At 55.6% G+C, this 9,954-nt stretch overlaps 1 pseudogene; it reads left to right on the top strand.

Moving 5' to 3' along the window:
- The first annotated feature begins 837 nt into the window (after nucleotides 1–837).
- Nucleotides 838–2,032, top strand: LOC148163833 (histo-blood group ABO system transferase 2 pseudogene; annotated as a pseudogene).
- The last annotated feature ends 7,922 nt before the right edge of the window (nucleotides 2,033–9,954 follow it).

Here is a 9,954-nt window from a genome sequence, read left to right as displayed (position 1 = left end):
ATGGAATTGTTTTCTTAAATTATTTTTTGGATGATTCATGGCTAATGTATACAAATAAGAGAGATTCTTGTGTATTGATATTAACTGGCTGTAATCATTTGTGGATTGTTTAGGAAGCTCTGTCTATAAGATGATGTCATCTCTGGTCTCTGAATAGACCTAGTTCTACTGTTTTCTTCCACATGTGGATTTCTTGCCTTATCATTCTGGGTAGAACTTTCAGTACGATACTGAGCAATGAGTGAAAGCCAGCATGATGGACTTGTTTTTGATTTCAGAGTAGAGCTGTCAGTCCTCAAAATTGAGCATGATGTTTGATTAGAGTTAGGGTTGGGGTTAGGGTTAGGGGCTAGGGTTAAGGGTTAGGGTTAGGGTAGGTGACCCTGTGACCCATGAAGCCCGACAGTCAGCATGCTAGAGCCAGGAACACTCCCCCTGTGCTGAGCTCCCCGGCAAACCCTGCACGTCCCCTCCCCTGGCTGACCCCCTGCAGGTTCTGTCCCCACCTGCCATGAGTTGAGCACCTTTGGGCACAGCCCTTGTTTCTATGGCCTACAGACTGGGTAGAATCAGCTGCATGGGTTTCTAGCCTCTAAGCCTCAGGCTCCCCTTTGTAAGATGGGGTCCTGATGGCTCCCATCTCTGGGAGCCAAAGGTAGGGAGGCCCCACCAGCAGACGCGCTCAGGCCAGGCCAGGAGGGTGGCTGTTGCTTAAAGCAGCCCAGGGCCTGCCCTCCTTGAAGAAAGTGCACACGTTCACGGCCCAAGTTTTGGGGTCCTGCTGCCAGCCTCTGGCAGTGACCCTCCTCCAGGCCTGTCCCCTGTCCCTGTGGATACATGGTCTTCCTGGAGATGTTCCTGCAGAGAGTTGAGAAGCAGTTCACGGTGGGACACAGGGTCACCTACTACGTCTTCACCAATCAGTTGCCCGCCGGGCCCCATGTGCCCCTCCGGGAAGGCCGGAGGGTGGTGGTGCTCGAGGTTCCCGGCACCCCGCGCTGGGAGGACGCGTCCATGCAGAGCACGTGATGATCCGCCGCTTCTGTAAGCAGCTTTTCCCATCATCGTGCGCTGAAATAAAGTTCTCAGACACCAATCTGAGCGGCCATGCAGGGCTGCCTCTGTAAGTAGGGCAGCAGCAGCTGGGTTCTGCACATCGCTTTTACGTCATTTTTTATCAGAAAAGCAAAGGCAGACGCCTCAAAGCGTGGGAAAGGAGGACAAAGGGATGGCAAGTATGCTGAAGCTGTGAAGCAGGCCTGCACCCTCCTCTACGCGCAGGCACGCAGGGAGGCCGTCATGGGATCGGGGAAGAGTGGGACGTTTGTGCTAGCAAACGCCAGGTGCAGGAAGGGGGGCACGGAGGGTTACATTCTTTCCTGGCTCCTAACCTTTGCCCTGCCCCTGGGGATCATGGGATCCTGCTCCTACCGGGCCATTGTGGTCAGTAGCCTGAGAACAGGAACGCTGCTGACGTTTCAGCTGCTTCCACAATCACTCCTTAGGGCTGACAATATATTTTCTAAGATTAACTCCACAATTCCTCTGTGAGGTGGACTACCTGGTGTGCACAGAGGTGGACATGAAGTTCCGCGACCACGTGAGTATGGAGACCCTCTTTGGCACCCTGCACCCCGGTTTCTACCAGGCGGCCCACAAGGATTTCAGCTACGAGCATTGGCCACAGTCCCAGGTGCACATTTCCCAGGGGCAAGGGCTACTTTGACTACAAGGGGGCCTTTTCTGGGGGGTCGGTGGTAGAGGTTCACCAACTGACCTTGGCCTGTCACCAGACAATGGGGGTCAACCTGGCCAATGGGATCGAGGCTGTGTGGCACGATGAGAGCCACCTGAACAGGTACCTGCTGGGCCATAAGCCCATTAAGGTGTTGTCCCCAGAGGACCTGTAGGACCCACAGCTGCTGGCCTGCCGCCAGAGGACCTGTGGGACCCACAGCTACTGGGCTGCCCCCCATCCTGAAGAAGCTGAGATTCATGGCTGTGCCCAAGAATCACCAGGACGGCAGCAGTGGTTAGTACTTGAGGAGTCGTTTTGGTGCCCACCGGGTCTTTCACTCGAGTTAACAGATGAGTCAGAAGGAAGGACGTCATCAGTTAGGAAGTATAGACGAAGGTCAGAGTGGAGGTGGGCAAAGGCCTCTTTCAGAGAGCAGGGAAGCTCTGAGCTGCTTCTATACACCTTGCCCTGCTCATCGCTTCTGGCTGCCTGGCCCTGAGTTCTGTCCTTTCAATGAATTGGTCATCTAGTAAGTAACATGTTTCTCTGAGTTCCATGAGCCACTGGAGCAGATTATTCAGACCTGAAGAGGTTGTGGGGACCTCCAATCTGTAGCCCATAGCTCGGAAACAGGGGTGACTTCTCTGCCCAGCCACTGGCTGACCACTAAGTTAACAGCACAGGGATTCAGTAGCCATACACACAGCAAAGAATACAGACTTGACAAAGTAAATTCAGAAAAGTCACTAAACCAACAGTAGCAACTACAACGAGCAGCAATCATGAAGCCTGGCGTGGGGAAGTTCTGATGTTCGGGATGCTTCCATTATAATAATCATAATCACACCCTGGACTTGTCACTGGGGCCAAGTCCCCTGGCTGGGGGCCAATAGCTCCTACATGTTCCATGTGCCTCTCTCCCTGGCTCCTCCAGCCATGCACTGTCCTGTGCTGCTTCCCAGTAGAGGTCCGTTTTCACCAAAGCCAGGAAGATGGGATGGGTTTTTCTGACTCCGCATCCCCCGCCCCACAGTGCTGCAAGAGAGGAAAAAGTTTTCCTCAATTCTTTGAAGGTCCCTGGCTGAGTCTGGAAATTGACAAAGACAGATGGACAGGAGAAAAGCAAGCAAAATGTATTGATTGTTTTGGTGGGAACCTCACAAGACCATGACGACCAGCAGAGGTGACTGGAGCAGACAGCTCTTCTACCTTTTAGACAAAGAAGCAGTAAGTGTGTAAAGAATTGACAGACACAGGGGTTTGGACTAGGGCTCGTAAACGGTAAAGAAGTTAACTAGGAAGATAAGGGTTCGTTTAACCAGGTGTGTTCGTATAGACCCCGTGGTCCTAAATTCCTTGACTCTGGTGATAAGCACGTCATCCCTGTGGTCCGGGGAGAGAAAGTTCCACATGGGAGTATTCTGACCTGCTTAAGGGAAGAAGGGCTGATGGCTGGGGGTCAGAGAGACCTTCTTGCTTCTGCTCTATGCAAAAGTTCTTTTAGCTTCTATCTTTAATTTGCCAAGGTGCCATATTTGGGTTAGTGTGTCCTGACCCTCACTGGCCTGGTGCTGTACTCTGTCTCCTAGTATCCAGGATATTGGGTGTGCTGCTGTGGAGACCTCCCAGCCCTGGGGTAGCCCCTTGTCCAGGGAGGCGCCTGCCTCAAGGGGAGGGTTGCTAAGGGTGGCCTCCCCTCCTCAGGGAGATTGGGTGGGAGAGTGCAGATCTTACTTCGAGAAACTGACTTACATTTCCTAAAAAGGTCTACCTGACAGTGGGATCATACAGGAGTTCTATTTTTAGTATTTTGGGGAAAATCCATCCTTTTCCCAGCATGGCTGTGCCAACCAAAGTCAATTCCGGATGATTTTTACCTATAAACCAGAGATTTTTCAAGAACTCCAGCAGAGAACATGAGGAGAACATTTTCATGACCTTAGACAGGCAGAGATTTCCCAGGATGCAAAGTATACTGACCGTAGGAACAAACCGGTGACTTAGAAACTATGAAATGAAGAACTTGTTCTCCTTCTTCCATTTCTGGCTAGTGTGCTGGTCTGTGGCTCCATCTCACCTCAGGCAGCTGGAAGGTTGACCTCCCAGGTCAGCTACCACTGAGATGGCTACTGTTTCTAGAAATTCTTTGGGTGTGGCCAGGTTTCCCCACCTGTGCACTGATCAAGTCGGCGACCTCTAACAGTGGAGCCATGGGTCCTCCAGGCATGGTCCCCCCCAATCCCCCAGTAAAGCCATCCCACTGAGGGTTTAGGGGGACGGGAGCTGCCCCAAGGCAAAACTGGAGATTCTCACTGTCCCTACCTGGCCTTCAGATGCTGCCTCTGGTGTCTTCTTGGAACCCTGACCTGTCAGTTTTCGGCAGCTGGTCCAGTCGTACCCTCACTTTCTGGGAGGGGGATTTGGTGGAATCTGCAGTGTGTCCTGCAGCCTCACCAGGATCGCTTTTTGAAGGTGCATCGTCTGGGCCATCTGAGGACCCAAGACTGTGGGTCTGTGGCCTGGAGGGATTCTGAGCAGCGCTGGTGGGATGGGAGGGCTGCAAGGCCCAGAGGCAGGTTTCCAAAAGCTGTCTGGGGTCCCCGGCATCCTACCGTTTTCGAATCAAAGCCCTGAGATCTTTAAAATGCCAGCCACGGTACAGCATGGGCCACAAAAACAAATGTCCCTGTGCACCCACCCCACCTAAACTATTGGCCATTTCTTGTCACTTGAGCTGAGTATAAAGGATTGGGAGTTGGGGCTTGAGGGGGGATCCTGGGCCAGACTTTGTATTTGGGGGACAAAGGCCATCAGACAATCTTGTGCTGAGCCTGAGGATGGGGTCTGTGTGGAGACCCCAGCTGCAGGCACTGCTGTCCACTGATGCCCCCTCAGGCTGTCCAAGTGCCCCTGCTGCTGGGGGAGCACCTGCCCCGTCCTCTCTGCAGAGGGCTCACTCCTGCCCCAGGTGCGCCTCCTCCTGCGAGTCACTGTCAGCCTGCAGCCTGGGAGGGTGGCTATCCAGAGTTCCTCCAGCTGCTGGGGGAACACCTGCCCCCTCCTCTTTGCCTGAGAGCTCTGTCCTGTACCAGGGGCCTTCTCTCCTGCCAGTCCCTGCCAGCCTGCAGCCTGGGAGGGTGGATACCCTGACAACCTCCAGCCCTGGGGACAGAGCCAGTGCGATGTGGTCTCCCAGCAGGTCTGAGCACCAGGCCCGTACATTGCTCACTCTCCTCCTGTGGGATCACTGTGCCACATCCTCCCTCAGGCTCCCTGGGCCCAAGTCCTCCTCTGCTCAGGGACCACTCCCTGCCCAGGCTCCACATGGTGAGACTGGGAGCAGGTCATCTGGACCTTCTGGACTCTCGCTTCCGTGCCCGTGACATGGGCACAGTGCAGCCTCACAGACTGCTCAGAGGAGACTCAGTGCAGGAAGACGCAGGCCGCTGCAAGGGAGATGCCAAGTGACCCCAGAGGGAGCGCACGGGACTTGCACAGGCCCACCAAGGTGCTCTCCCCGGAGGACCTGTGGGACCCACGGCTGCTGGGCTGGCCCCCATCATTCCCCGGGTCATGAAGAAGCTGAGATCCATGGCTGTGCCCAAGAATCACCAGGACCCCCAGAACTCATGAGGCGCTGTCCCCAGAGGAGCTATGGGACCCACGGTATTGGGCTGTCCCCTGAAGGACCTGTGGGACCCGCGGCTGCTGGGCTGGCCCCTGTCATGAAGAAGCTGAGATTCGGGCCATGCCCAAGAATCACCAGGACACACAGAACTCATGAGGGGCTGCCCCCAGAGGCCATGCAGGACCCGTGGCTGCTGGGCTGTCCCCTGGAGGATCTGCGGGACCCGAGGCTGCTGGGCTGGTCCCCCATCATTCCCTGGGTCATGAAGAAGCTGAGATCCATGGCTGTGCCCAAGAATCACCAGGACATCTGGAAGTCACGAGGGGCTGCCCCCGTCTCCATCAGGGGGTGCTGCCTTGAGCGGAGCTGTCAGAGCAGATTCCTACTTCTGTCCCCTTGAGGGAAACTGTGGAGCCCAGCACTGCTTGCACGGGCACGCCAACGCCCCAGGCACCCCTGTGCACAGGAGGCCTGCCTGGGGGCACACGTTCCTCTCTTTGTGGTCACTCCATTTTGATCATTTCGGGGTCATTTGCATCTGTGAACGGCTCCAGTTTTATGTCAGAGGTTTTTCTGTGTCAATGCTGAGTAACCATCTTTAAAAAGAACAATTGAGGGAAAAGGTTTTCTCTCTGGTTCTAAACAGACATTGCCTGTTGGGGCTGGGAGCAGCCCTGTAGCAGCCATGGAGCCAGAACAGGTGCTGGCCGGGTCTTCCCTCCCAGTCCTTACACCTCACCCCAGCCATAGGGCTTCAGGGTCAGGGTGCGCCGAGTCACCTCTCAGACCCCCCAGTGCCCTCACCACCAGAGGCCTTGGCCGTGGCCACTAGCTCGGCCTCCAGGAGCGTGGAGCCCTCTGGGCTATATAAGGTTCCTGCCTTGGTTTTAAATGGCTATTTCTGGGCGCCTGGGTGGCTCAGTTGGTTAAGCGATGGCCTTCGGCTCAGGTCATGATCCTGGAGTCCCAGGATCGAGTCCCACATCAGGCTCCCTGCTCAGCAGGGAGTCTGCTTCTACCTCTGACCCTCTTCCCTCTCGTGCTCTCTGTCTCTCATTCCCTCTCTGTCAAATAAATAAATAAAATCTTTAAAAAAAATAAATGGCTATTTCTATGCTGGTGTTTGTGAAATGTGGGCACTCGCTCCGTCTGGATGCACGTCCCCTTGGGATTCCTCAGTGCCCACCAGTGGGTTTGCACTTGTGCACTTTCTCTGGACCAGCTGCCTGCACTGTGTCTTAGCAAGCACTTACTGAGCTCAGTCACCCAACAAGGGGCAGAGCGTGAGAGCGAGAACTAAGATACAGGCTCCCTGCTCCTGGGCCCTCCAGGGATTTGTGACGGCCCGCCCCGACGTCCTGTCTCACTTCTTTTGTATTGTGGTATAATGGACATACAGTTGATACCATGAAGCGCGTTTCAGTGGCAATAAGTATATTCCCTGTTCTGCACCGGCTACTTCCGTCCATCGCCACAATGTTTTCATCATCCCCAACTGAACCTCTACCCACGAGACCCTAACCCCCCATTCCCTTTCCCCAGCCCCGGCACCCAGCAGCTCCTTCCACCTCTGTGATGGGAGTGCTCTCCATCCCTCACAAGTGGGGTCCTCCAGTGTCGGTCCTTTAGGGACTGGCTTATTTCACATGGCATAATGGCCTCAAGGTCTGTCCCTGTGAGCCTGAACCTGACCCCGCTTTTCCCCCAAAAGTGTGGCTCAGCCCTCTCCTGTCTGAGCCGAACCTCCTCAGTCCCCTCTGTTCCCCTCACCTTCCTCCTCAGCCTGAAGATGATCCCAGCCAGTCTGCAGCTCTGAAGACCTGTTCAGTCCGGATGCCAGGCACATACCCCGGGGGCCTCGGGCCTCACCTATGCCCCATCTGTCCACGTCAGGTGCCTGCCCCCCTCCCCCAGCTGACCACCTGCACCTCCCACAGGTGTCCTCATCTCAGGAGAGGGAAACACCAAGTCCAGACCCTTGGAGTCCTCTGGGACTTCTTGCTTGCTACCAACTTTCCCAGTAGTGAAGTGGCTACTGGAGGACATTCAATGTCCAAAACATTTAAAGGCATACGTGAGTCTCTGCTGCCTAAGGCAATGGATAACAGTTGGGGCAAATAGAAACCAGGCAGAATCACCGGAAGAAAGGCTGAGGAATGAGGAGCTTTAGGGAAGAAGGGTCTGGAAGCTCTGACTGCCCCTACCTGACCTTCAGATGCTCCTCAGTTACTCCTGTGCCTCTGGTATCTTCCTGGAACCCTGACATGGCTGTTTTCAGACAGCTCGTCCAGCAGCACCCTCAGTTTCTGGGAGGTGTATTTGCTGGAATCCACAGTGTGTCCTGCTGCCCCACCGGGATCGCTTTTTGAAGGTGCATCGTCCGGGCCATCTGAGGAGCCAAGACTGTGGGTCTGTGACCTGGAGGGATTCTGAGCAGAGCTGGTGGGATGGGAGGGCTGCAAGGCCCAGAGGCAGGTTTCCCAAAAGCCGACTGGGGTCCCCGGCATCCTACCGTTTTTGAATCAAAGCCCTGAGATCTTTAAAATGCCAGCAATGTTACAGCATGGGCCAGAAAAGCAAATGTCCCTGTGCACCCAACCCCACCTAAACTATTGGCCATTTCTTGTCACTTGAGCTGAGGTCAAAGGATTGGGAGTCAGGGCTTGAGGAGTGTCCTGGGCCAGACTTTGTGTTTGGGGGACAAAGGCCATCCAGACAAGCTTGTGCTGAGCCTGAGGAGGGGGTCTGTGTGGAGACCCCAGCTGCAGGCACTGCTGTCCACGGATGCCCCCTAAGCCTGCCCCAGTGCACCTGCTGCTGGGGGAGAGCCTATCCCCTCCTCTCTGCCTGAGGGCTCTCTCCTGCACCAGGTGCCTCCTCCCCTGCCGGCCACTGCCATCCTGCACCCCGGGAGGGTGGCTACCCCGAGTTCCTCCAGCTGCTGGGGAAGCACCTGCCCCCTCCTCTCTGCCTGAGGGTTCTCTCCTGCATCAGGTGCACCTCCTCTCCTGCCAGTCACTGTCAGCCTAGAGCCTCGGAGGGTGGCTACCCTGACACCCTCCAGCCCTGGGGACAGAGCTGCTGTGGGTGAGATGCGGTCTCCCAGCAGGTCTGAGCACCAGGCCCACATAGTGCTCACTCTCCTCCTGCAGGCTCACTGTGCCACATCCTCCCTCAGTCTCCCTGGGCCCAAGTCTTCCTCTGCTCGCGGACCATCCTTGACCCATGCTCCACATGCTGGGACTGGGAGCAGGTCGTCTGGACCTTCTGGACTCTCGCTTCCATGCCCGTGACATGGGTACAGTCCGGCCTCACAGACTGCTCAGAGGAGACCCAGCACAGGAAGATGCAGGCCACTGCGAGAGAGATGCCAAGTGACCCCAGAGGGAGCACGCAGTCCTTGCAAAAAGCACCGGACTCACAGGACCCAGCGTGGGATGTGGGCGTCAGGCCAGGGGGCACAGGGAGTCCTGGTGGGGGTGGACCTGGTGGGGAGGCCACGGAAGGGTCCCAGAAGAGGCAGGAGACAAGGAAGACGACAGGATAGAGCTTCCCAAGGAGGTTGATGGAAGGATCAGAGAATCGCAGAGACCCTTGGGAAAACTCAGAGGCCCTGGAGATGTTGGCTGAAACGTGTCATTTGGTCAGAAAAGTTGGGTCACAACACCCCAGTCGACACTGGATGATTTACTCTTTGTTGGTTCTAGGAATCAGTAGGTACCTGCCATTAGAACTCACATCGCATGAAGTCTAGGATATACTTACTTTTCATCACTTTTCAGGACTAGATTTTTCTAGAGGAAGTGCTAAGCATGGGTCTCTCCATTCTTTGTGCAACTGGCCGGTGTTTTCAGGAGCAGATTCCTGGTGCTCATCACCAGTGCTAGCCCTGAGGACTGCCCCCGTCACCTCCCACAGTGGACGTGACCATGTGGGTTGGGGGGTGCTCACTGATGAAGCCCCAGTGCTCAGTACACAGCAGGGACCCCAGATCCTCTGCTGAATGAGGGAGGAAAGAGGGAGGGAGGGAGGGGGAGGGAGGGGAGGGTTGGAGGTGGGGAATGAATGAGGGAGAGAATGAATGAGGGAGGGAGTAAAACCACAGAAGCTGGGTCCATAAATCAGGAGTCCTTAGTTGGGGTGAAGTCCGAGGGCATCACAGCCCGGGCCCTGGATGGTGGCTCAGGGCACGTCCATCTGTCCTCCCAGTGCTGACCTTCCTTCTCCTTGGACCCGCTGTCATCCTGGATCCTCTCCCCCTCCTCCTCAAACAATTCTCAATGTTCCCAGGGGCAGGGTGGCAGGATGGTTGGGTCTCAGGAGGAGCTTCCCAGATCCTGTGCCCTGGATGACACCGGGACAGTAGCTGCAGGGCATTCTATCATGAGAACTGGGACAGTGGATCCCATCCATCTCCTTGGGCATTAGTGTTGTTCCATTCCCTGCTCTCTCCAGCACCACTGTGATGAACACTCCTGACAATAGGTGTGTGAAAAACCGAGCCGGAGTTTCCGGGGCTGAGTCCGAGGCTGAGGATGGGTGCACCTGTGGCCTGGGGTGGGTGCTGCTCACTGTTCTCCCAGACAGG

Source organism: Eumetopias jubatus, unplaced genomic scaffold (genome assembly GCF_037043125.1).
Source record: "Eumetopias jubatus isolate StellerSeaLion01/CBP00866 unplaced genomic scaffold, mEumJub1_p1.0 scaffold_7, whole genome shotgun sequence".
Taxonomy (NCBI): Eukaryota; Metazoa; Chordata; class Mammalia; order Carnivora; family Otariidae; genus Eumetopias; species Eumetopias jubatus.
Note: the sequence above shows the minus strand (reverse complement) of the source record. Positions and strands in the feature narration are given on the sequence as shown.